The sequence below is a fragment of the Mus caroli genome, unplaced genomic scaffold (genome assembly GCF_978045245.1).
Source record: "Mus caroli unplaced genomic scaffold, Mus_caroli_1 scaffold_13, whole genome shotgun sequence".
Classification (NCBI taxonomy): Eukaryota; Metazoa; Chordata; class Mammalia; order Rodentia; family Muridae; genus Mus; species Mus caroli.
In genome coordinates, this window is record NW_028227268.1 from 39,452,461 (window position 1) to 39,477,331 (window position 24,871).

Genomic DNA, 24,871 nt, shown 5'->3' on the forward strand with positions numbered 1-24,871 from the left:
CATACAAATACTGTAAGAGTATATTTTCATTTTAACCCCAGGTATGGAAAGGCTACTTCAGATTGCCTACAGCAGCTGAGTATGATTTGCTTTGTGCTCTAGCAGAAGCATGGTTTGTCAGCAGCAGCTATTTCTGTGATGATATGACATTCGGGACCTCGGAACTCTTCTGAGGGTGTATAAATGCTAGGAACATGAAAGACAAGACTACTGTCGGTTGGTCTTGGTCATTGTTGATGGGCTGTTGGTTGGTTTCAGTTGGTTGTGGTTTCTGAAGTAATCTTGCCCGAAGAAGAAACAACAACAACAACAACAACAATAACACTTTTGATATCTTGACAGCCAAAGAAGCTAAAAGTCTGACTACAAGGTATGCCCCATGAGTGGTGAGGCAGAATGGAAAATTTTATTTTAGAGGCTGTAGAGGAAAATTGCAGGTGACACAGGGAGACATTTTTCAAGATTCCAGCAAAAAAAATTATTGTGGTTTCTTCTGCTTGGATATACCCTACTTTGCTCCCAAAGGGAACTTTCTGTTTTAGTGTTTGTATGTGCATTTGTTTTTTTTTTCCTATATTCCATTTCATAAGAAGTGTGAAGAAAGCCGGGCGTGGTGGCACACGCCTTTAATCCCAGCACTCGGGAGGCAGAGGCAGGCGGATTTCTGAGTTCGAGGCCAGCCTGGTCTACAAAGTGAGTGCCAGGACAGCCAGGGCTACACAGAGAAACCCTGTCTCGAAAAACCAAAAAAAAAAAAAAAAGAAGTGTGAAGAAGAATGGCTGTACAACAAGAAAAATTATGGGTGAGGTGGAAGCACATGGGAGACAAGGATACCAGAGAAGGAAGAACAAAAAGGCTCAGACCCAGTGATAGAGCAAGAGAATGTGAGTTTTTCCCAAGAGGAAAGGGGGAATGAAACTGTCCTGAAAGCAGACTGTGGTCCTTTCCAGTGTTGTGCACTTTCAGTGTCCAGTCCCTGCAGTCCCTGGGAGGGATGAGGAGCTTGGTGGGTATCTGCACAGGACACAAGATCAGAGAAAGGATGGAACAGACAGTTTTCAAAGAAAGGATTAATGTCAAACCAACTACACTGCCAGAGATAGGGGAAGGGTAGCCTAGGGATACCAAATCACCATCAGCTTTCCCAGTAATTATACAGCATGTGCCTGCTAACCATGTGGAACATGGATATGATGATCCAGGGTGGCATCATAGGATAGATCCAAGGTGTTTTAAAGAGGCTCTGATATCATAGAGGATATACTCACCTTATGTGAAAGAAATTCTGAATACTGGGATACCCAAAATGGAATTATTCTGTGGCAGAACCTTCCCCTAATGAGTAAAGATTTCAAGGGACCAATCAATGGGCAGTGGATAAAGAAGATGGGCTGGGAGATTTAGAGAGGAGAGAGAGTACAGGAGAGAAGGAAGGAAGATGGAGGAAGAGAAGGAAGATCCAGATTCTGCATGGCTTTAAATAGCCACAGGTAGCTATGAGTATCTTATAAGGGATGGATAATGAAGTACAATTTGTCTTATCTAGGTGGGCTCTGAATTTATTGTGTGGACATTTTGTGGAGTGAGAACTTACTGATATAAATCTGACTGATAGATTACAAGCATGTAGAGTTTTTATTTTACCTGGTTACTGGGATTTGTAACAGCTAGCTACAGGGGGCAGATGACTGGGAAGGTGAGCAGAATCCCCAGCAAGAGATGAGCAGTCCCTGCATGGGGCTAGCCATGGAGGTGGCAGGAAAGTTGGGGTCAGAGAGTAGCTGGTGTTAGCATGGGAAGGTGTTTTTGTTGTTGTTTGTTTGTTTGTTTGTTTTTGTTTTTTAATTTCACAGTACAGGTGGCACCCAATATGGGGCGGGAATCCACTGGATATTTGGAATTCTTCTTCTGGGCAATCAGAGCAGAGTGTAGTCTGAGCAGAATCGGGTCATGTGATGGCTCAGGTGCAGGGGGCGGGGGCATCCTTGAAACAAAGAAAACAGGCAGCTTCTGCTCACAGGCTCTGAGGTCCCCTGCTCTGAAAAGGGCAGGCTTCTCTGAGTCAAAGAGAGCTGGAGAATGGAAGCAGCCTTCTTGGCAGATTTTGACTGGAGTATGTTTTAATTCAAAGGCTGGTTTCTTTAGGATAGATTTACATACAGATTTTGTCTGAATCACATGGGGAATTTCCCCTGTGGTTCAGAATTAGGATAGGGAAAATTACTGACTCCTAAGTAGAGAGCAGTGACAATTGCCTGGTATGAACAGGTATTGATGGATATCTGTCACTCAAGGTAGAGAGCACAACAGATAGATGGTATAAAAGGTATTAATAAAATCAAATCTGTGGCTCCAGGCAGAGAGCATAACAGATAGATGGTATATATAGCCTGCAAGAAACTCATATTCTTTGGGCTGGGGTCCAAGGGAATTTTGTGATAATATCTTGGCATGTCAAATTAGAACAGGCATAAAAATAGGCTCATACAGTATTTTTTACTTTACTTCATTTGTTTTGAATTGTTTTATTATCGATATGAGCAGGATTATGATTTTTGTGTGTTTTATTATTTCTCTGGAAGAGAAGGCAAGAAACAAGCTTTCCTGGTGGATGATTGAAGGACATGCTGATTTGGGAGAAAGGTTTTATCTTTGCATTTTTAGACAAGGTGATTAGACTCTGGACATCTTCCAGAGTTATATGGATCAGATATGACAAAGAGAGACTGTCTTAGTCAGGGTTCTATTCCTGCACAAACATCATGACCAAAAAGCAAGTTGGAGAGGAAAGGGTTCATTCGGCTTACACTTCCATATTGCTGTTCATCACCAAAGGAAGTCAGGACTGGAACTCAAGCAGGTCAGAAAGCAGGAGCTGATGCAGAGGCCACGGAGGGATGTTCTTTACTGGCTTGCTTCTCTTGGCTTGCTCAGCCTGCTCTCTTACAGAACCCAAGACTACCAGCCCAGAGATGGTCCCACCCACAAGGGGACTTTCTCCGTTGACCACTAATTGAGGAAATGCCTTACTGTTGGATCTCATAGAGGCATTTCCTCAACTGAAGCTCCTTTCTGTGATAACTCCAGCTGTGTCAAGTTGACACAAAACTAGCCAGCACAGAGACCCTCTGCCTGAAGAACTAGATTCCAGAGAATCAAACAAAAAGATATCTTGATGAAACTAAAATTTTTTTTTGAGATTTATATATTACAGAATGTACAGCTTCGGTGGGTTTCTTTGGCAGACATGCTGAACTGACCTGCTTGAACTCCTAATCTCATGGACGTTCAGTCAGATCCAGTCAAGACACAGACATCAGAGTTTATAACAACAGTTGGTGTGGCTTTCTTAAGGACAACCAACTCCCTAATTTTCCCTACCCCACCCTCAAGATATCTCAGTGCCCATACTCAGCAGGAAGAGGTTATGAAGAGTCATTGTTCTGGTTCCCTGGGCTTGGGGGCTGAAGGTGGTTATTCTCAGGTTGTCTTTCTGAGACAAGAGTCTACCTGGATTGTGGTATGATAATCCCTGAGAAACACAGACATTGCCTTGCCCACTGCCAGGGCTTGGTCAATACTGTGGATAAAACAGAATATTCTGAGAGTCAAATTCCTCATATTGCCCAAGTCAAGGTGGGTCATTTCCCATTTTCCAGGTATCTAACTCCACAGGAAAATAGATTTTGTCTTCTGGGTTTGAAAGACAGACTGACTCTGCCCAAGTAGCCATGATGACCACAGAGACCTGAGAACTATTTAGGTAGTGGACCATGGATGAAACTTTGTCATTTTAATTAGTACATGAATCCTAGATTATAATTTATTCCTCAATCTGACTACATTGACAGCTAAGGTAACTGTAGTTTGACATCTGGAAAACAAACATAGCACCTTACCCTAAGGTAATCCACCACTGTATTTTCTCATTAATAAATTCATTAACTAGCTGAGACAGCTAGATTTCTTAGAGACTTCATGGTAAATGATATACAAGTTCAGATGTAAGCTTTCACAGATGTAACCTGTTCCTTTCTTATGTAAACTCAGTTTCCATTGACTAAATGCCTCATATTTCCTCTTCTCGCTGTTCCACTGTCCTAACACTATTTTGTTGAGTTCTTATAAATTTGCCTAACCCTAATAAAACATTCCACTGTACAATCCAACTGTATACTCACAGATTCAAATTTTATGTTTTCTTTGATGTCTTTTAGCTGAATTTAAAGTGTTTCTCGGTGCTGAATCCACATTATCATCTATCATGCACAAATACAAGTTTCCTTTGCTTGTCTTTCAGTCATAGACTTAAGGTGTTTCTCTTGCTAAACCATATGATCCAACTGTATAATCGTAAACTTAAATAAATTTCCTTTGATTGCCTTTTAACTATAGACTTGAGGTATATCTCATGCTAAACTATACGATCAACTATGTTCACAAGGTCAAGGTTTAAATTTCCTTTGTCTCTCAGATGTAAACTTAAAATTGTTTCTCATTTTGCTAAATTTATATATATTTAGTTTCCTAGACAGAAGGAAAAAGCTAAAAAGCTCTTCTTTCTCTTTCTCCTCCACAAAAGAGTTTTGTCTTTCCTAACCTCATCTTAAAGACTGTTCATGTTGCTAGCAAATCTATTTGCTTTGTAAACTTACAAGCTACATCAAACCCACTCAAATCTACCTCTTGTGGACCAAATAGACTAATTCCAGATAAGTACACCTGCCAGTCAATAGCCTAAGTTCTCACTTGCTACCTATTCCAGATGGTAGGATTCTTCTGCTATGCCCTGGAATAAGGACTCTCCTTACCAACAACCACAAAGACCTAAAGGTTCCACATGTACACCTAAGAAAAAAAATTTTTTTCTCCCAAACATACTTAACTTTATTCTCTACCTTTAATATATATATAAATTTTATTCTATGGAAATCATTGGTCTTTTGCCTGTATGTGTGAGGGAGTCGAACCCTCTAGAACAGGAGTTACAGACTGTTGTGAGTTGCCATGTGCATGCTGGGAAGTAAACTTGGATCCTTTGAAAGAACATCCAGTGTTCTTAACCACTGAGCCATCCCTTCAGCCCCATCATATAGCTTTTAAAGGCTATGAAAGCTCAAGGGAGACTTATGTAAGAAGAGACTTATGTCCCTCATATGGGTGGAGGGACAAGGGAGGGTAAAGAGGAGTCCCATAACCAAAGGGCATTCCACAGATGATAATATCACATTGAAACACTCAATTTGATGCAATTAATACCAATTAATAAGAGGCTCATGGGACTGGAAAAACATCACCATCAACAACACATCCATTTTCCTTCTGAGTTTCTATTTGAGGTGTTTGGAAGCCGTAGTTGCCTTTGCTGTTTGAACTCTAGGGGGCACTGACAGCTAAAATGACAACTACAGAACCAACCTCACAGGGTAGGGAGTATGATTGGAAGACTAAGGTGGGGCATTACAGTAACTTGGCCAATAGCACATAAATGCAACTTTCCTCATGGGGCCACTGACCTTGGGAACTCCTTTGTCTCCAGGGGCTGAGTTTTCTTGAGTCACTAGTGCTCTCAGTGCTGTCCCAATGTGGGCACTTAGGACTCTTTTATGCACTGTATATTTATAACTCTTTGAAGATGTGTTATGGGGCTGTGTGTTGTTGTTCTTAAATTTTTTGTAGGCATGTAAGATGCCTTTGGAGGCCAGTAGATGACATTAGGGTAACTGACTTTGAGTTACAAATGGATGTGAACTGTCCTTTGGGTGTTAGGAATAGTCTCCTGGTCCTGTAGAAGAGCACCAGTATTCTGAATTGCTAACCCATATATCCAGCTCTTGTCTGTTTGTCTTCCTCCCTCTCTTCCTCCTTTCCTTCCTTTCTTTATTTAATTCCTTTTTTATCTTCCTCTCTATTTCTTTTTTTGTTTACTAAGATAAGTGCTATACATTCAAACTGCAGAAAACACATATGAAATATGTATATATCATGGGATGGCTAAATTAAGTGAATAGATATGTATGTTACTTCATACTAAAGTGATTCATGTCATTTTTGTGGGGAAAAACCAAAGATCTACTTCTATAGCTAGGTCTGGGGGAGTATCCTATAATCCCAGCTAGCCAGAAACTACCTAAGGCAAAAAAGATCACAAGTTTTAAGCCAGCTTGGAATGTAGATTGAGTTCAAGGTCAGCATGAGCAATTTAGCAAAACTTGTTCTCCACATATCAAGCAATCAGAGGACTGGAGACAGAGCTCAGAAGCAGAGCCCGTGCCCTGCATGTTCACAGCTCTAGGTTCAATGCCCAGAATACAAACATGAGTCTAACTTGGTAGCTTTGAGAAGGAGAATGCACTGTTTTTGGCTGTAGGTACCCTGTTCTGCAAAGGCTCCCCTTACATGGCACACATCTTACAGCCGTTCAGAAACAGCTCCCAACAAGCAAGCCCACTTCCTGCTCACTGCTGTCCTAACTTCTACTTGTATCAAATCAGGTTCTTTAGATTCCTTATGTGAGTGACTTCATGCAGGGTGTGCCTGTCTTTGTGCCTGTCTTACTTACACAACATCCTATCATTCTTTTCCGTCATGTGTGTGGGACATAAAACCATGCCAGGAAGTTGGGTAAGGTTAGGCAGGTTGAGACCCTGAGACTCTGTGGGCATACACCTAAGACTTAGGATGTGGGGCGTGGGCTGCGCATAGACAGCCTGGTCTCCAGTTGAGCAAAGGTCTGGAACCCCAGGGACACTATAGATGGTGATTTCCACCTACGTGGGTCAGAAGGTATTTGATCATGTCTCCCGCACCACTGGTTCCTAAAGAAGTTACAGCCCAATCAGCCCCTGGAGGAGAGATGTGTTACTATCAGTCACACAGATAAAACCCCAAGCTTTTGGCATTCTGACTAGACTCCATCCCCACAGTTACCTGACTATAGCCAGGTATGCCCCTCCCCACAGCTACCCTGCAACTACAAGATAGCCCAGCCTACTATAACAGGGGCTGCTTGGCTCCTCCTCTCTCTCTTTAAGCTCTTACCTTGCTTACTCTCATCTCTAGCCTTCCTTTTCTCTCCCCCCCCCCCAATATGGACATGGCCAGCCTTTCTCACTCTTTCTACCTTTTCTCTTTCTCCCTGCCTTTTTACAATAAAGATCTAAAACCATAGACTGTCTCTGTTCATCAAGGTCCATCGTGGGATAGGCTTTCCCCTAAAGGGCTGTGTGTCTAACCTCTCTCTGGAAGGCTCCTGCGCTTCAGCCATGGACCGGACCAAGGACTCTTGCCTGAGGGAATTACCCAGTGCTCCCCCCGCCCACCGCCTTTGGCCCTTGGGATGACTGAGCCACCCCCAAGGTCCCCATTTGTTCTCAGCTCTTCTGAGGTGTCCAGCAGTGTCTGGTATGCCCAAGGCTGAGAACCTGTTACCTAGGACTGCCCCTTGTCCATCCCTGCTGGCTGGATCCAAAGCTCCCCACAGCCAGACACCTACCTGGGACCACGTGGAAAGCATGTGACAGTCTTCCACATCGTAGGCCTTCCCAGAGCACCAGAACTCTGGTGGGATGCGGGTTTTCTTCCATTTCCTTTATTTCCCCACACTACAGGCACCCACTGCCCCGCATTAGGAGACTCCCTACTCTCTGCCAGATTCCTGGCCTAGAACATGTGGCATGGTCCTCACATAAAAGAAACATGTCCTATGGTCATGTAGGCCCAAAACAGAGTCCTCCATGCAAATGAAGTAACCAAGGGCCAGAGGGCTTAGCCAATAAGATTCCCTTCCAAGATCTTCCTCCCTGCAAAAGTATTCAATCTCAGGTCTACCCTGAGAAGTGGGTATGGCACAATATAGATCCATTTTCTATGATGAACAGCCAATAAACTGATTAGAACCTTGTACTGTCTCTTTCATCAAAGTCTGCCATGGGGAGTCGTGTAGAAGGCATTCAACCAACTACAGAGCCACAGCTTAATTCTTCCATAGAAGTCCTCTCTGTGCTCCCAGCCACAAATGCCACCAATCTGGCATCTGCCAAGATAAGGACAATCACTGCTGGGACAAGCCTGGATTCCTGGACCCCCTCCTCCTGGGCTAGATGCTGTCCCCAGCCAGTGAACCATGACTCCATTCTGTGCTCTTCTGAGACTCCCAGTGGTGCCTGGATATGCAAGAGTCTGATAACTCCATGGCCCCATCCTTGTCCCAGGCTTGGGATGCCAGAAATCAACTCCAGTTTTCCCACATCTCAGGCTGTGCTTTCCCACCACTGGAGTGGTGTCTAGGAGCTTTCTTACAGCCCAGCACTCTCCCCAGCCGTCTCCTGGGATAAGCTCAGCCAAACTCCCTGTGTTCAGATTCCCCAAGACTCTGTGCATAATGGTGGGGTGGACACACGCAGACCCACATACGTGTTCATAGATGACTTCCTTTTAAGGCTCCCTATCAGTCTTCTCTCTCTCTCGAGCTCTCTCTCTCTCATGTGTGTATGTTTGTGTGTGCGTGTGTGTGTTTACTACTTTTTGTTTCTGTCTTCTGTCTGTGTAGTCTAAAGCTGGTTTCATATTTTGACTTTATTAAAAAGGCTGCAACCCTAAATGAATGCAGCTCACTCATTGGTATCTTGTCTCACTTGCTGAGGTGGCACCATATTTTTGAAGATATCCACTCTCATTCACACTCTACTCACAAAACTCAGACATCCCTTTACTCCAAGTCCGTGACATCACTGACAGAACCCAGGATGTGCAGTTTACAACTGTTGTTTCAAGCTGCTGTTTCAAGGACAGTGGCAACTTCCTTTAGCATCCACATGTCCCTCCAACCCTGTGCTCGTGTACATATACAGGAAGACACACATTCATACCCATAAGTTAAAATTAGTCTTTCAAAGAGTCTTGAATTCGTAAGCTCAGGAAAGGTGGGTTCCACGTGTCTGGTGGTTATCTGAAAAACCTAGTTTCTCCTTTGGCACATTTAATCGGAGTCTTCAATGCACATCTTTACAGTTTAAGGTGACACTGGGTGTTTATGTGTACGTATGTTGACCAGGGTGCAGATATATGTGCAGGTGCTTGTATACCTGTGTGTCTGTTCCTCTGGAGACCAGAGGACAATGTCAGGTGTCATCCTTTGATGGGGTCTTTCCCTGGCCTGCAGCTCACCATTCAGGCCAAGTTAGTTGGCCAGTGAGCCCCAGGGTTCTGCTCTTTCCACCTACCCAGCACTCGGACTGCAATCATGGCACTTCATGTGGATCTGGGTAGTAAATTTAGGTCCTGCTGTGTACAAGGCAGTAACTTTGTCAACTAAGCTGTGCTTCCCAGCCCCTCAGATGAAAGCTATGAGATAAAATTCTTTCCTTATACTAACTGGAGCCCTGTACCTCCATGGGAGATTCAGATTGTAGGGTTTATTGGAATTGGCATTTAAAGTGTAAGAATTGTTTACTTTGAATTTCATAGTTCAGTCTGGTAAGAACAGTCTTGGTTTATTAATTTATCATTCTAAATTAGCGTACAAAATAACAGGTCTTAGGAATTTTTATACATAATTAGCAAATTATAATAGCATAATTAGGAAATTTTATACATTTTATACACACACACACGCACACACAAACATACACACATGAGAGAGAGAGAGAGAGAGAGAGAGAGAGAGAGAGAGAGAGAGAGAGAGAGAGAGAGAAAAGACTGATAGGGAGTCTTAAAAGGATATGTGTGTAGTTGTTGCTACACACATATCCTTATTTCATGACTCCTTCCACATCTCCCTGCCTCTTATGCTCTTCATTGAACGTCAAAGACTAGCTCTGATATCCAGGGTAAACTGAGGTGAGGCATAGAGTGGGTGAATGATCACTCACCAAATTTTTCTCTGCGAGAACCAAGCTTGATACTCTAGAACCATAAAATATGCCCTGGAGCCCATGAAAAACTCTCTGAGGCCAGTCTAAAGACTCTGGAGTCATCAAGAATCTCTCTGGAGCTGTTGAAAAGGATGAAGGAACAAATACATACATACATACATACATACATACATACATACATACACACACAAACACGGTAGATCAAGCAAAGTTCCAACTTCACACTTTCATACACATACATACATACATACATACATACATACATACATACATGTCTTTGGTAGGAGCAAGGCTCCAATGACAAGATCCAACAACTTTATTTTTTCTCACACATATTGGATGTCCCAGCAAAATCTTTCCAATAGTACAACCATCACAATGTGGCTATATCTATTTTTCTTTAAGTGGATGATTACCATGACTATACATAAGAAAAAACATCTTTCCCAATACCCTCACATGATAAAATGTTTTATGTATTATGGATAAGCAAAATAAAAACAAATTATTCTCAAGAACCCTTATACATTCGTAACCAACCAACTTTGTGATATTGCCAAAGTGTAAGCAACCAAAATAATTCTCCCAGTCAGTTTCCCTTATTGACACACAGCAACTGTTTTATTACTCATCTTAAAATGCAATCTTATAAAAAAATCTTAAGGGTATCACAAATTTAAACCTTCATATAAAAAATCATTATTCCTATAAACCCTCAGGGTGCACATCTACTTATTAACAATTTTTTATTAAATCCTGTCAGGAATCTGTGGGTAAGATGGGTATAAGATCTTAGTCATCACCTTGATCACCAGCCCAGGTTCAGCCAAACAGGCATATCCACCTCAGCCAGCTGGGTTGCCAGTGTTCTTGTCCCTGACATAAAAAAGTGTCTCACTCAACTATCAAGAGTGTGCCTTTCTGAATTTCCAATTGTTCTCCAAGATTTTCTACTTCAAAGCCACTAGCAACAGCATCTTAACCTAACTTTACTACAATCAACATTTCCAAATTCTTTCTAAGAGTGCTGGACATTACTAGCAATCTACAGCTCTAAGTCCTTTCTGAGGGTGGTGGTTGAACCAGTAATCTGCTCCAGCTGCAACACTTGAAAAAGATCAATCACTATTCTTGATACCAATGATACTGTCCAGTGAGGGGCTGGCAGCCTTTTTGGAGTTTTCATGCAACTCACGGACCAAGAGGGATGTGGTGATCTTGAAGACAGTGAGCAGAGCAAATCTCCACAACAGCAAGAAGTCCTCAGGACAGTCGGAGTTCTGCCTCTTGATGTGGTTGTGCTAACCGGTGGGATGAATTCCATGAGTTCTAAGGCTATTTGGTTTTCCTCCTGCATGGAACCAAACATTTGGGTATACATTTTCATTCATCTATCACAGAGGTTCTATTATCCTCCCTGTTCAACCTGAGAGTCAGTTCCACAAGTCTTGAGTCAAAATTGAAGCAAGCTTCAATTAAATGCTGGCCAGTGTTAGCCTGGGACAAATGGATAAAGTGCCTAGTTATCATATTAAACAAGACATGAGCTGCTAGTTTCTCCATGCATCCCTCAGTCCCTGCCAGTTACAGGGCGTTCCTGGAAGGCATATTCTGCTCCCTATCCTGAACTCTCCAGCTCAGGGTTGGGCCACCTTTCCCCAACTGCACTTCCAATTCAACCATTTTGATTACCAGACCCATCTCTCTCTCCTTTGGGCTTCCTGGCTGTTGTATTTTATAAAAAGAAAGAGAAGAAGGCAGGGATATGTTTGGTGGAGGCATAGTGAGGTGTTGGGGAAAGGGTCCCTTTGCTGGCCCATACTGAGGCATCCCTTCCCCCTGAGGTACCAGCCACGGGATGGTATAATATAGAATAGAATGCATGTAGGGCATGGGGATGTGAGTTGAGGGAGTAAAGACAGAGAAAGGCAGAGATAGTAGAGGCTGGCCATGAGCACGTGGAGAGTAGGGGGGGGGGATGAGGAGAGGGAGGAAGTGAGTAAGGGAGCAAGGGCAAGAGGAGAAGAGCAGAGAGCAAGAGTGAGGAGGGGGCAAGCAGTCCCTTTTATAGTGAGTCAGGTATACCTGGCTGTTGCCAGATACTGTGGGCAGAGCCTAGACAAAATGCCAACCCGGGCTGCTGCACCTGGTACTGTAGGACCCCCAAAGGGAGACCCTCACTCAAGTCTCAGGGATCGCGAGCCCAGAAAGCCACAACAGTCAAGCTTGCTGCAAACACACGAGGTTTTAATGGCACACAAACTAGCATGCTGAGGTCGAGACCCATACACCACGCAGGGGTAGAGGAGTCTGACCACGACCCTATTTTCCAGCAGGCTTATAAAGGCAAAAAAACACAACCTATGGGGAGGATTGGAGAGGAAATAGGGGAAGTCTAGGGGCGGATATTTACTTCAAGGCACCCGGGACATTGAAACATTTTGTGGTTGTTTTTCCCAAAAGTTCCGGGGAATTAGGCCATCTGGCCGGGGGCCGGGGCCCATGTTCTCAGGGCAGTCATTATTTTATTTTTTACTCTTCAGTACCTCTCTTTCCTCCCTCCCTCTCCTCCATCTCCTAAAAAAGCTAGGGACATGTTCATTCTGGACGCTCCAAGAAGATTCTGCCCCATGGCTCTGTCTCCCTTTTATCCACAAACTTTCTCTTCCACTATACCTGGGACCAGTCCTCTTCCTTTCTTTTTATTTCTTTTTCTCATACACATGGTGCCAAAAACCAGGACCAGTCATATTTTCTTTCTTTCTCTTTTCCATTCAGCCAGGATGAAGGATTTTGCCCAGAACCACTCCGGGGTCCCCAGAAAATGGCGGCAGAGGTACAGTTTGCAGAGTCATACCCATACCCATAAAGCCACTGGCTTTCCCATCAGGTCCAATTAGAAGCAAACACATATCTTTACGTACTTCCTGCTTTTGTACCCCCCCTCCCCCTTAATTCAGGCAGGGGCATGCATGTTTCTTCACTTACTTCCTGTCTGTATACCGCCTGCCCTTACTTCCTGTCTTTATACTGCCTGCCTAAATTCAATCCGGGCAAGAATTCATCACAACCCATTTTCTGCCTACGAACCTCCCGCCTACGTGTGGACAAGCACAGCCAGTGCTGCTGGGTCAATCGTTTAGGAGTGTGAGAACATGTGCCTTATTTTCGCCCACAAATACTGACCTTCAGCACTTCAGAAGTATCTGTCCTCGGGCAAGCGGCTTACAGACTAAAGCCGGTTTTCTCTCATGGGCCTCTTCGGCACAAAAGTTAAAACTGAAAACATAACTTTCTCTCTCTCTCTCTCTCTCTCTCTCTCTCTCTCTCTCTCTCTCTCTCTGTGTGTGTGTGTGTGTGTGTGTGTGTGTGTGTATTTGAAAACAGTTCCATTAAGTATACAGACCAAGTTTTCATCATTTATTTGTCTCAGGGAATTGTGTCATCAGTGAGGAGTAGCAGTTGTCAAATGTGGAATCCAAGTGCAATATAAGCAGATTTGTGTCTGCCCAGAGGTTACTAGACACATGTTCTGGGTTCCCAAATGAAACACACACACAGCCTTTATATATATATATATATATATATATATATATATATATATATATATATATATATATATATATATATTTTTTTTTTTTTTTTTTTTTGGTTTTTCGAGACAGGGTTTCTCTGTGTAGCCCTGGCTGTCCTGGCACTCACTTTGTAGACTAGGCTGGCCTCGAACTCAGAAATCCGCCTGCCTCTGCCTCCCGAGTGCTGGGATTAAAGGCATGCGCCACCACGCCCGGCTCCAGCCTTTATATTTTGATATGCCTTAATCAGCTCAATGGCTGAGCCACTTCCTAAACTCCACGTAGGTAATCCATCTCCCTTCCATAATTCTGAGTCATTACATACTAAATCCTGTATTCCATCTTGGCTGTCCTGGACACATTCGGTTAGCCCACTTTGGCTGCTCTCTCTGGTTCCTAAATGGCAGCTATGCTGTCTGTCCCACACCTGCTCAGGCATCATGGCTCCTCTCCTCCACCTCTTCTGCCATGATTCCTGTCCTCTACCTCTTCTGGCATGGTGGAACTCTGCTCCTTTCCTCTCGCTTCTTGGCAGGAAAATCCTAAAAGTTCCCCCTCTGTCTGTCCTGCCCAGCCATTGACTGTGGGCATCTTTACTTACCAACCAGAACCAAGTGGGGGGCAGGTTCCTAGAAGTCACTTCCATGCAGATGTTCCGTTTAGACACACAAACTAACAGGCAGCCACGAAAACTCAATGCAGTAAAGAGTGCATTTTATACAGGGCTTTTAATATGAAGTTTCCTTCCCCCCCATCTAATATATAGGCTAACTTATAATTGGATTTTTAAAACCTTCAGGTTGGATTTTAAAGTTAGCCTGGATGCGGAGGAAGGGAGGGCCAGCCAGGCAATACAGAAGGCACTCATGTGAGCCTTGTGGCAGAAACTAAAACCACATGCTGGTCTCCTTGTCCTTTCTTGACAGCCTTCAGGAGGGTGACTAATTACAGGAGCAGTTGCAGGAAGCATGTGTCAAACCTCACATACATTCAAAACATTGCTCAGGCCTCATGGTTATTTTCTGTGTTTCCTTATCTTGCTCTCCATGATCTGAAGATATTGTTCCTTCCGCAATGGTCAGTTTCTTCTAAAGAGGCCCCCGTGTGATTTTAGTTGTATAGCAAGACTTTCTGACCCAGAAGCAGTACAAGTGATGACACAAAGGCATTTGGGTATTTTAAAGCTTAAGCCTATAGCTGGGCAGATTCCCAACCAACTTTCTAGTTTATCCCGATTAGTCCTGGCATTACCTTCCATGTGTGGCCAGCTCTGCTTCTCTGCTCCTGTTCAGGTCCGTCTTTCACCTCTGAGTCCCCAGGCGACTTTGGCGCCTTTGCTTTCTTTTTCTAGAGTCCCTCCCCAGGAAGTTCTGCCCTCCACTCTCTGCCCAGCTATTGGCTCTCAGCTCTTTATTACAGCCAATAAGCAAGTAAAGAAGGTCTAATATTTACAAAATATAGGACCTCTGATAGGCCACAGAAATAATACCAAGATCCGGCTCGCACTCAGCTGTGTGGCTAGTGTTTAGTTTGCTGCTGGTTAATCCCTCAACATTGACTATATAGAGACCCACTTTCACATAACGCACCCCTCACTCAAGTACAAGGATTTCCCTTTTACCTTTGGTGCCAGATCGTTAGTCCTGTTTTTATTCAGTGCTGGCCAGTGGATGAAATCAAGAGTCATGACCTTTTGTCTTCTCTCTCCTGAGAAGATTCCATATAGCAAGCCTGTAAGCTCCTCTCAGTAGTCTTGGTCCATATTTAATATTTAATAAATGTTTGCTTTAAATTTGGCCTGATGTGGTTGCGTTCATTTTTTTTCCCCAGCAAAACCCAGTATAAATATAAAGAAACCCTGCAGATGCACTCAGGCGATGCTGGGAGGCAGAAATCAGAGTGGCCAAGGACCTGGCACAGTCATCAGTGTTCCAATGTCTAGATGCACAGCTAAACTGAGAATTCCCCAGGATGCCTGGTACTCCAGGGATTATGCAAGGATGCCTCTGAAACAAACTCCGGTCCATTACATTCTCCTAGTCAGACTGATGAAACCTCCATGAGACACTATTCATTTGTTACAGTTGTCTTTGATATCATGTATTTTTTGGTCTCTTAAGTCAATATCTGATCCATCTTTGTGTGTTAGGACCTGGAAACGTTATCCTGGAAACCCAATAAGAATTCTTTAAGAGATTTTGATGATGATTTGTAAGGAACATTTATTTTAGAAACATATTAAAATGGCATAACCTTTGTTTGGTATCCAAATATTGTTATGTATAACTTCCCAGGGTGAACAATGAAGCTTCGTTGAAGAAAGATATAAGCAGAAGAAGTGTATTCATAAAAACACAGATCTAATTGGGACCTCATAAAATTGCAAAGCTTCTGTCCCATGCTATTGTCCTCGCCGGCAAGAAAGCACACGGGACACAAGAATCCTTCTGCAGCCAATCTTCATTACATATTGATGAGGAAGACAAAGAAGCCTCAGAAAGGTGCTGCTTAAATACCCCCTGGTGTGGAGTTTCCACACCTGACTGGTTGCATCACCCATGATCTCATTCGCCCCGGGGGTGGGCTTGTGACTTTGGCTCGCTTTTACTCTTGCACATGTGCACACAGCTTGATCTTTGTTTAGGTGGCATAAGGTACTGCAGAAGCCAGCGCCATCTTATGATGGTAAATGTTATTGCGGCTCTCCACATCTCCCTCTTTATATTTTATTAAAACGAGGCTGGTCTAGGCCTCTGCAGTTACGTCCATCTGCTGTGGCCCCTGTTTTAGGTCGTTCCTCTAATGTCACAGCCTTACCCGTTATCGGGTAACCCTATCACCACGGAGCCCCATTGTCTTAGGTTGGTCTGTGCACGAGGAAAGTTGCCCATCTCTGGATACCACAGTGCTACGTGACAATAACTGCTAAATGGCCTAGGGTGAACTCTACAAAAGAGGCCAGCCAAAAAATGAATTAGAATAGATAACCAAATTTCAGGGGAGGCCCCTTGTTCAATGGCCACAAGTGCTTGAGTGATCTTGACCTTGTCAAGTTTATGTTGAGATCTGAGTTTGTAAACCAATCATAGCATGAACACTAATCCACAACACAGGGCTGCACCAAACAGAGCCACCCCCACCCATTCTTTGAAGTAAGAAAAATGCAGAGGCAAGCCAAGAGGTGAAGTCTCCAAGGGTCACTGGTTCCACTCTGGTTCCATTAAGGTTCAGGATCTGTATCTGCAGCTTCATCTGCAACCTTTCCAGCTCCTGTAACCAGTTCCCCTTCAGATAATTCGATAGATCTGTACTTTTAATAAAAGAATTATTAATATACCTAACAGGAGTAATGCACATATGCAGAGTTGATGCCACACAACTCATTTGTATGACATCCATCATCTGTTCCACGTTATGTTGTAAAATATCTACTCTTTGATTCACTAACATTAGTCCTGAGGCAATATGAGAATCCACCCTTTGCAGGGTAAGCAATGCCTCAGACGTTTTTTCTGTTATCTGACTTATGGTATCAGCAGTATTGACTTGATAGGCCATAGCAATTTCTGCGGTAACCGGGGATGCTGCGGACACTGCAATGGCAGTAACAATGGCAGCTGTGATTCCAAAATCTCTCTTCCACCGGACAAGACTCATGATTGGGAATTTCTCTGGATCTGCCTCAACAGGCACAGGGACAAAGGTTGGTAAATGTACCACTAAGGCTAAGAAATTAGTTTCATTCTAGCATTGTGTTAAAAAAACAAGTGACATTTGTACAATCTAACCATTCTGTATTATTTTGAAATTCAGCCAATATAAAGAAAAATGGAGGATTGACACAGACTTCTACTGGAGAAGCAGTCATATTTCTGATAACTCTATTAGATGTCACAATATCCAAATGAGTAGAGATATTGGAAAGTGTGGCAGAAACTTTCAATATCTCATGAAAGGTTCCTGTCAGCAGTGCAAAGGCTGACAAACTGGTATTAGCACCTGCCTCATTACTTAAAATCCATTGGTAATATGGCCAAATATTTTCTTTCCCTGTAGCATCTCCTTTACCATACATTACAGCATAATCTAATGGTGGTGACAAAACAAAACCCTTTGCTAATTCTTTTTGAGGAAAAACATTTGATTGACAAGGTGAAAAAACTATAGGAAATGCGAGGTCTGGATGGCACTAAGGCATGCTGTGTATAGCGGTAACATTGCCAACAGGCTATCGTGATCTTTTGGGAATAGTCACATTTCCCTTTATCATGATAGTGGTGATGTTTATAGATGAAGTTACATTATGTTTAACATCACCTGATCTTGGTTGTGCTCCTTTAGCAATTTGCATTAAAGTATTAAATAATACTCCAGAGCTCACTTTATTTTGGATAATGGGATCTGCCCAATTAGCGATAATCTTTTTTCTTTAAAAATATGCAGGGTGTAAAAGGTTTATCCACCTTATGCACAAAGCATAGTGTATAATTTAAATGAAAACTAGTACTCTTACACACCCGTGGCTCTTGAGGAGTTTGTCGTGCATAAGGCACATCCAAAAAACATTCCTTTGCAAAAAACAAAGGCTAGGTAGAAGAATTGGAATGTACCGGTAAAGGTACTGGCCATGATATTACTATGGCCCACAAGGGTATACTTATCCCAGTCTCAATCATCAGGAATAAGAGGATCATCTTGAGATTCATCTTGCTCTTTCACGGTCCTTGTCAGTCGCGTCGGGACCCAAAGTGGATTTTCTTCACCCTGTGGAAAAACACAAATAGCTCCCTGGGATCTGATTAAGAAAGGATCCGGGCCATACCATTTATTATCAAGGACATTTTTCCATTTGGCCATTTCATTGGGCAATTGAGGCCATTGTACGTGCCTTTCAGCTGGTGATCTCCCAGCATCCTCCCATTTTAAGAAATTAAAAGTAAATATTGCAAGGGATAGAGCCATCTTTGGTGTCATAGCCTCTATTCCCCCTCTTTGTTTTTGCAAATATTGTTTCAAAGTACAATGAGCTCTTTCAGTGATGCCTTGGCCCTGTGGATTATAGGGCAATCCAGTAATATGTTTCACTTGCATTTGTTTGCAAAATTGGCTAAATTTAGAAGAAGTATATGTAGGACCATTGTCTGTCTTCAGCACTAGGGGCTTGCCCCATGCAGCCCAAGCCTCTAAGCAGAGAGATATGACATGAACTGCTTTTTCCCCTGTCAAGGGATAGGCATATAGGACACCAGAGCCGGTATCGATGGACACATGTACATACTGTAATTTACCAAAAGCTGGGTTATGTGTCACATCCATCTGCTAAACATGTAGGGGTCACAATCTGCGAGGATTAACACCCACGGAAGGTGCATCAATAAATTCTACACATTTACCACACTGTAGGACAATATCTCGAGCTTCTGTTCGTGTGAGCTTAAACTTCTGTCGCAGTGTAGAAGCATGGACATGATAAAGTTGATGAAAATTCTTAGCACCTTCTATAGAACTTTGTGATAGGAAAACCATATCTCTGGTGGCTGAATCAGCAATTGCATTTCTCTTAACTATAGGTTTAGGTAAAGATGTATGTGCTCTAATATGTTGAATATAAAAGGGATGCTCACGCATTAAAATACAATCTTGTGTTTTCATTAAAATTTTAGATATTGAACTAGACTGCTTAAAATTTTTGGCAGTCTCTAATGTTAATACAGCATTAACTACATAAACAGAATCAGAGATAATATTTATGGGCATAAGGAACCTTTTAAAAACGTTTAAAACCATCAAACATTTTACCAATTGAGGGGCTCCTGGTGTAAATTGCAACCTTACAGCCTTTTCATTGATTACATAACTTCCTATTCCTGTTTTGGATCCATCTGTAGAAATATCAATGGCTCCCTTTATAGGGGTATTAGCCGTTACCTTTGGAAATATTACTGGATGTAATAACATAAAATGTAATAACGGATGTTTAGGATAATGATTATCAATTAAACCAGAATAACTGCATCTAAGAATGGCCCATTAATCTACAGTAGCACACAATATTTGCATTTGTGTGACCGTATAAGGAACAATTATGCTATCTGGCATTTTTCCAAAGTGAGTAATTGAAGTTTTTATACCTTTGTGAGCCATATTTGCTACCATGGTGGGATAATGCTCTATAGTCTTATTAGGGGATATATGTGAATGTATCCATACTAAAGGACCATCTTGCCATAACACAGCAGTTGGCAAGTTGATGGTGCGTAATATGCATAGGCACAAAGGTTCTTGCTCATTTATACAATGTAACTGTGCTGTTTGGATCGCTTTTTCTACCTTCCTAAGAACATCAGAAGCCTCAGGTGTTAATTGTCTCAATGAGGTAATATGTGATTCTCCTTCTAAAATTTGAAATAAAGGTTTTAATTCCGAAGTAGGGATCCTTAAATAAGGTCTAATCCAATTTATATCTCCTAATAATTTTGAAAATCATTTAATGTCTTTAAATGATCTTTTCTTATACTAATCTTTTGTGGGGTGACATACCATAAAGTAATGGTGGCTCCTAAAAAATGACTAACATTAGACTGCTGTACTTTTCTGGTGCAATAATCAAGCTATTATTTTTTTAAACTTTCATTAAGCAAGCCATAAGCTTGCTGTGTATTTTCTTCTTTAGGTCCACAAATTACAATATCATTCATATAGTGACATACCTTCAAAGAGGGGAAACCATCTCTAACTGGTTGCAAAGCCTTTCCCACATATAACTGACATATGGCAGGGCCACCTGCCATTCCTTGGGGAAATACCCACCATTGATATCCTTCTTCAGGCTCCGCATGATTAATAGAAGGCAAGGTAAATGCAAATCTAGGTTCATCTTTCCCACTTAATGGAATGGAAAAGAAACAATCCTCAATATCCACCACTATAATTCTCCAATCCTTAGGTAGAGCTGAGAGTAGGGGGGAGTCCTCTTTGTACAGGACCCATAACTTGCATTTGTGTATTAATGGCTCTTAGGTCATGTAACAATCTCCATTTACCTGACTTCTTTTTTACAACAAAAATAAGGGTATTCCAGGGTGATTGTGTGGGTTCCACATGTCCCAGGTCTAATTGTTCTAGTACTAATTCTTTAGCTGCTTTTTTAACTGGAGAAACTCTACCTTGTAAGTTGTTTCCAAGACCTAGTCCAGGTATATATCTCATTCCTTTCATCATTTTTTGCTTTTCTGAGAGTAATTATTAGTCAGTATAAAGTTGAAAAAGTCCTGTCCTTTCTTCTTTATCTTTTCATTGTAAGGATATTACATTTATAGTTGGGGTAGCCTCATATCCTAATCCTTGTAAACTATATGATGATTGATTAACAGGCCAAGAAGCAGGCCACCAGTTACTGGATATAATGCTTTTATTAGCTCTTGTATCCATTATACCTTGAAAGGTTTTTTCTTTCTATTTGTAATTGTAAAGTGGGACGATTCTCCAAATCTAAAGATATGTAGGCCACATTAGTTCCTGTAGAACCAAGTCCCTTATCCCCTCTGGGATTCTGGCTACTAGAGAACATGTTATGCAAACTAGGAAGAATCAACAACTGAGCAATGTGATCTCCAGGAGAAATGGCCACAATACCTCGGGGTGCAGAACACATAATCTTAACTTGTTCCTCATAATCTGAGTCTATAACTCTGGGATGTATTACCAATCCTTTATCCTTTGGTAAAGGACCTCTAAAATCTGAGTGCACCCTATTTGTGGTGTAAGAATTACTCTGGAGTTGGCACAGATGTCCAATCCTGTTGAACCCGGAGTGGCTCTCCTCGGTCTTTGGGTGGCCTCATGGACACTGTGGTCTGAAATGCCCCATACATTTGGTTTTTTTGGCTGTTGCACTTTAAACTGAGGTATTGGCCTTCTTGTTACAACTCTGGTTGATCTGCATTCATTTACCCAATGTCTTCCTTTTCCACATTTTGAGCAAATGCCTGGTAATTTCTTTTTTAAACCTATTCTTTCTATCCTTTGTACACTGCTTGTGCACACGACCTGTTTTCTTGTTGTTTAGAATGATTCCAACCCTGAGTTCCCAATTTTAAGCTAAGTTTCTGTTACAAGCAAAAGGATGCCTGTCCCTTTAAGAGCTCTATTTGCAATCTGCCCTCAGCAGGGCTATTTCAGCTGTAGCTGACTCCCAGCCACAGTGCTTCCTGCTGTGTAAATTGAGGCTGCTTTTTAAACAAGTTAAAAGATGGACAGCCAGCAGATAAAGTTTTATTTTTCAACATGAAACACAGAACAACAATCATTCATACAACAAAACAAAGACAAACATGAATTGACAGACTTATGGACAATTTGGTGCACCAAAAACAATAGACAGACAGAGAATATAACTTGGCATCTCAAAGGGACACAGATGTCTTAACCAGAGCTCAGAATAGGAGCCAGAGAGGAAGTCTCCCGTTTTCCTTCTGTCTGTAGGAGAGCTCTGAAATTGCCATGGTGAAAGTGCGCCTAGGCTGTGCTACCGGCTGGGGGGCGGTCCCCCGCCGGCCCTGCCCATGCGCCTCCACCGCACGCCCCGCCCTTGCACTGTACCTGGAGGCAGGGGGGAACTACACGAGGGTGGAGGGCGCGCTGCCGGGTTGACCTCCAGGTGGACTGCACGGATTGGCGGTTTCACGGTTTTTTTTTTGTTGTTGTTTTTTGTTTGTTTGTTTGTGCGCGCCTTCTTTTTTACTTCCCTGGTGCTCCTTACCTTTGGTCAGAAGCCATAAATGGGCGGATGCTTAGCAGCTCAGGGCGGGGCCATCTGAGAAGAGGAAACTCTTAAAGTGAAAGCAGTTAATAACAGACGGGATGCAAGGGGCAGGGGAATGAGAAGCAGCCAGGAAACCTGCAATGCAGACTCCTGGGAGCAGCAAACTGGCGAGCACAAGGGAAGTGCAGGCAAGCACCTGTGCGCAGACTCTGAGAGGAGCCAAATGAGGCGCTGTGGCAGGCATTGTGGCTGCTCTAGGAAGCCAGGCGGGCATTTCCCTTTGGGCTGCAGCCTCTGCGGTTACGGTTATGGGTCCCTCCCGCCCGCACTCGCCATTAGGGTAAAATGTAATAAAGGATGTTTGAAGCTTTCACCGCTCCCTCCCCCCACATTACAGCTATTTCTTCTTTTGTCCCCACAACCCCCAGCACTTCTCCCCCACGTCCCCAGGAGCAGCGGCTTGCCCATGGGGCTCTGAATGGTACCTCTCCGCATAGGGAGGAGGTGCACTAGGACCCAGAGGTCAAGGGCCGGGAGACAGCACAGCCAGCTGACTTTTGTCTCCAGTACTCTTGTCTTTTTGGGGGCTTTCTCCTTCTTTTCCTTTTCCTCTCCCTGGGGCGTCCTTTCCTCTCTCTCTCTCTCTCTCTCTCTCTCTCTCTCTCTCTCTCTCTCTCTCTCTCTCTCTCTCTCTCTCTCTCTCTCTCTCTCTCTCTCTCGCTTCCTCGGATCCAAGGTCTTTGGAAGGGCTTATTTCTTAATTATTTTCTCTGAGCTCATAATCTTCTACCCCGCTCTGTTTCTGACATGTTGTACATGTCTCTCAGAGCTTACCTTCGTGCTGCAGTTCTGGATTCTGGTCTCCCTTGCTTCGGTGATGTTATGACTTTCCCGGGTTCTCGGCGCCATATGTCCCATGCTATTGTTCTCACTGGCAAGAAAGCACACGGGACACAAGAATCCTTCTGCAGCCAATCTTTATTACATATTGATGAGGAAGACAAAGAAGCCTCAGAAAGGTGCTGCTTAAATACCCCCTGGTGTGGAGTTTCCACACCTGACTGGTTGCATCACCCATGATCTCATTCGCCCCGGGGGTGGGCTTGTGACTTTGGCTCGCTTTTACTCTTGCACATGTGCACACAGCTTGATCTTTGTTTAGGTGGCATAAGGCACTGCAGAAGCCAGCGCTGTTTTATGATGGTAAATGTTATTGCGGCTCTCCACAAGCTTCTGTAAGGCAAAGGACACTGTGAAAAAGACAAAAAGGCCACCAACAGACTGGGAAAGAATCTTTACCTATCCTAAATCAGATAGGGGACTAATATCTAATATATATAAAGAACTCAAGAAGATGGACTCCAGAAAATCAGATAACCCCATTAAAAATGGGGCTCAGAGCTAAACAAAGAATTCTCACCTGAGGAATACCACATGGCTGAGAAGCACCTGAAAAAATGTTCAGCATCCTTAATCATCAGGGAAATGCAAATCAAAACAACCCTGAGATTCCACCTCATACCAGTCAGAATGTCTAAGATCAAAAATTCAGGTGACAGCAGATGCTGGCAAGGATGTGGAGAAAGAGCAACACTCCTCCATTGCTGGTGGGATTGCAAGCTTGTACAACCACTCTGGAAATCAGAAAATTGGCAGTTCCTCAGAAAATTGGACATAGTACTACCGAAGGATCCCACAATATAACTCCTGGGCATATATCCAGAAGATGTTCCAACCGGTAAGAAGGTCACATGCTCCACTATGTTCATAGCAGCCTTATTTATAATAGCCAGAAGCTGGAAAGAACCCAGATGCCGCTCAACGGAGGAATGGATACAGAAAATGTGGTACATTTATACACTGGAGTACTACTTATCTATTAAAAACAATGAATTTATGAAATTCCTAGGCAAATGGATGGACCTGGAGCGCATCATCCTGAGTGAGGTAACCCAATCACAAAAGAACTCACATGGTATGTATTCACTGATAAGTGGATTTTAGCCCAGAAACTTAGAATACCCAAGATATAAGATACAAAGCACATGAAACTCAAGAAGAATGAAGACCAAAGTGTGGACACTTTGCCCCTTCTTAGAATTGGGAACAAAACACCCATGGAAGGAGTTACAGAGACAAAGTTTGGAGCTGAGACAAAAGAATGGACCATCTAGAGACTGCCATATCTGGGGATCCATCCCATAATCAGCCGCCAAAGCAGACACCATTGCATACACTAGCAAGATTTTGCTGAATGGACCCTGATATAGCTGTCCCTTGTGAGAATATGCTGGGGCCTAGCAAATACAGAAGTGGATGCTCAGAGTCAGCTATTGGATTGATCACTGGGCCCCCAGTGGAGGAGCTAGAGAAAGTACCCAAGGAGCTGGGGAGATCTGCAACTGTATAGGTGGAACAACAATATGAACTAACCAGTACCCCCCAGAGCTCGTGTCTCTAGCTGCACATGTATCAGAAGATGGCCTAGTTGGCCATCACTGGAAAGAGAGGACCATTGGTTGTGCAAACTTTATATGCCTCAGTAAAGGGGAACGCCAGGGCCAAGAAGTGGGAGTGGGTGGGGGAGGGTGTGGGGGACTTTTGGGATAGCATTGGGAATGTAAATGAAATAAATACCTAATTTAAAAAAAACATA

At 43.0% G+C, this 24,871-nt stretch overlaps 2 long non-coding RNA genes across 2 annotated transcripts; both read right to left on the minus strand.

The window, feature by feature from the left end:
- Positions 1 to 10,174: 10,174 nt before the first annotated feature.
- Positions 10,175 to 12,723, minus strand: LOC147001442 (uncharacterized). Its single transcript, XR_015044857.1, has 2 exons — positions 12,553 to 12,723; positions 10,175 to 11,227 (listed from the first exon to the last, which is right to left on the minus strand). It is a non-coding gene; the product is annotated as an uncharacterized LOC147001442 (long non-coding RNA).
- A 2,736-nt stretch (positions 12,724 to 15,459) lies between these two features.
- On the minus strand, positions 15,460 to 24,774 carry LOC147001443 (uncharacterized). Its single transcript, XR_015045011.1, has 3 exons — positions 23,050 to 24,774; positions 22,213 to 22,266; positions 15,460 to 18,215 (listed from the first exon to the last, which is right to left on the minus strand). It is a non-coding gene; the product is annotated as an uncharacterized LOC147001443 (long non-coding RNA).
- Positions 24,775 to 24,871: the final 97 nt, after the last annotated feature.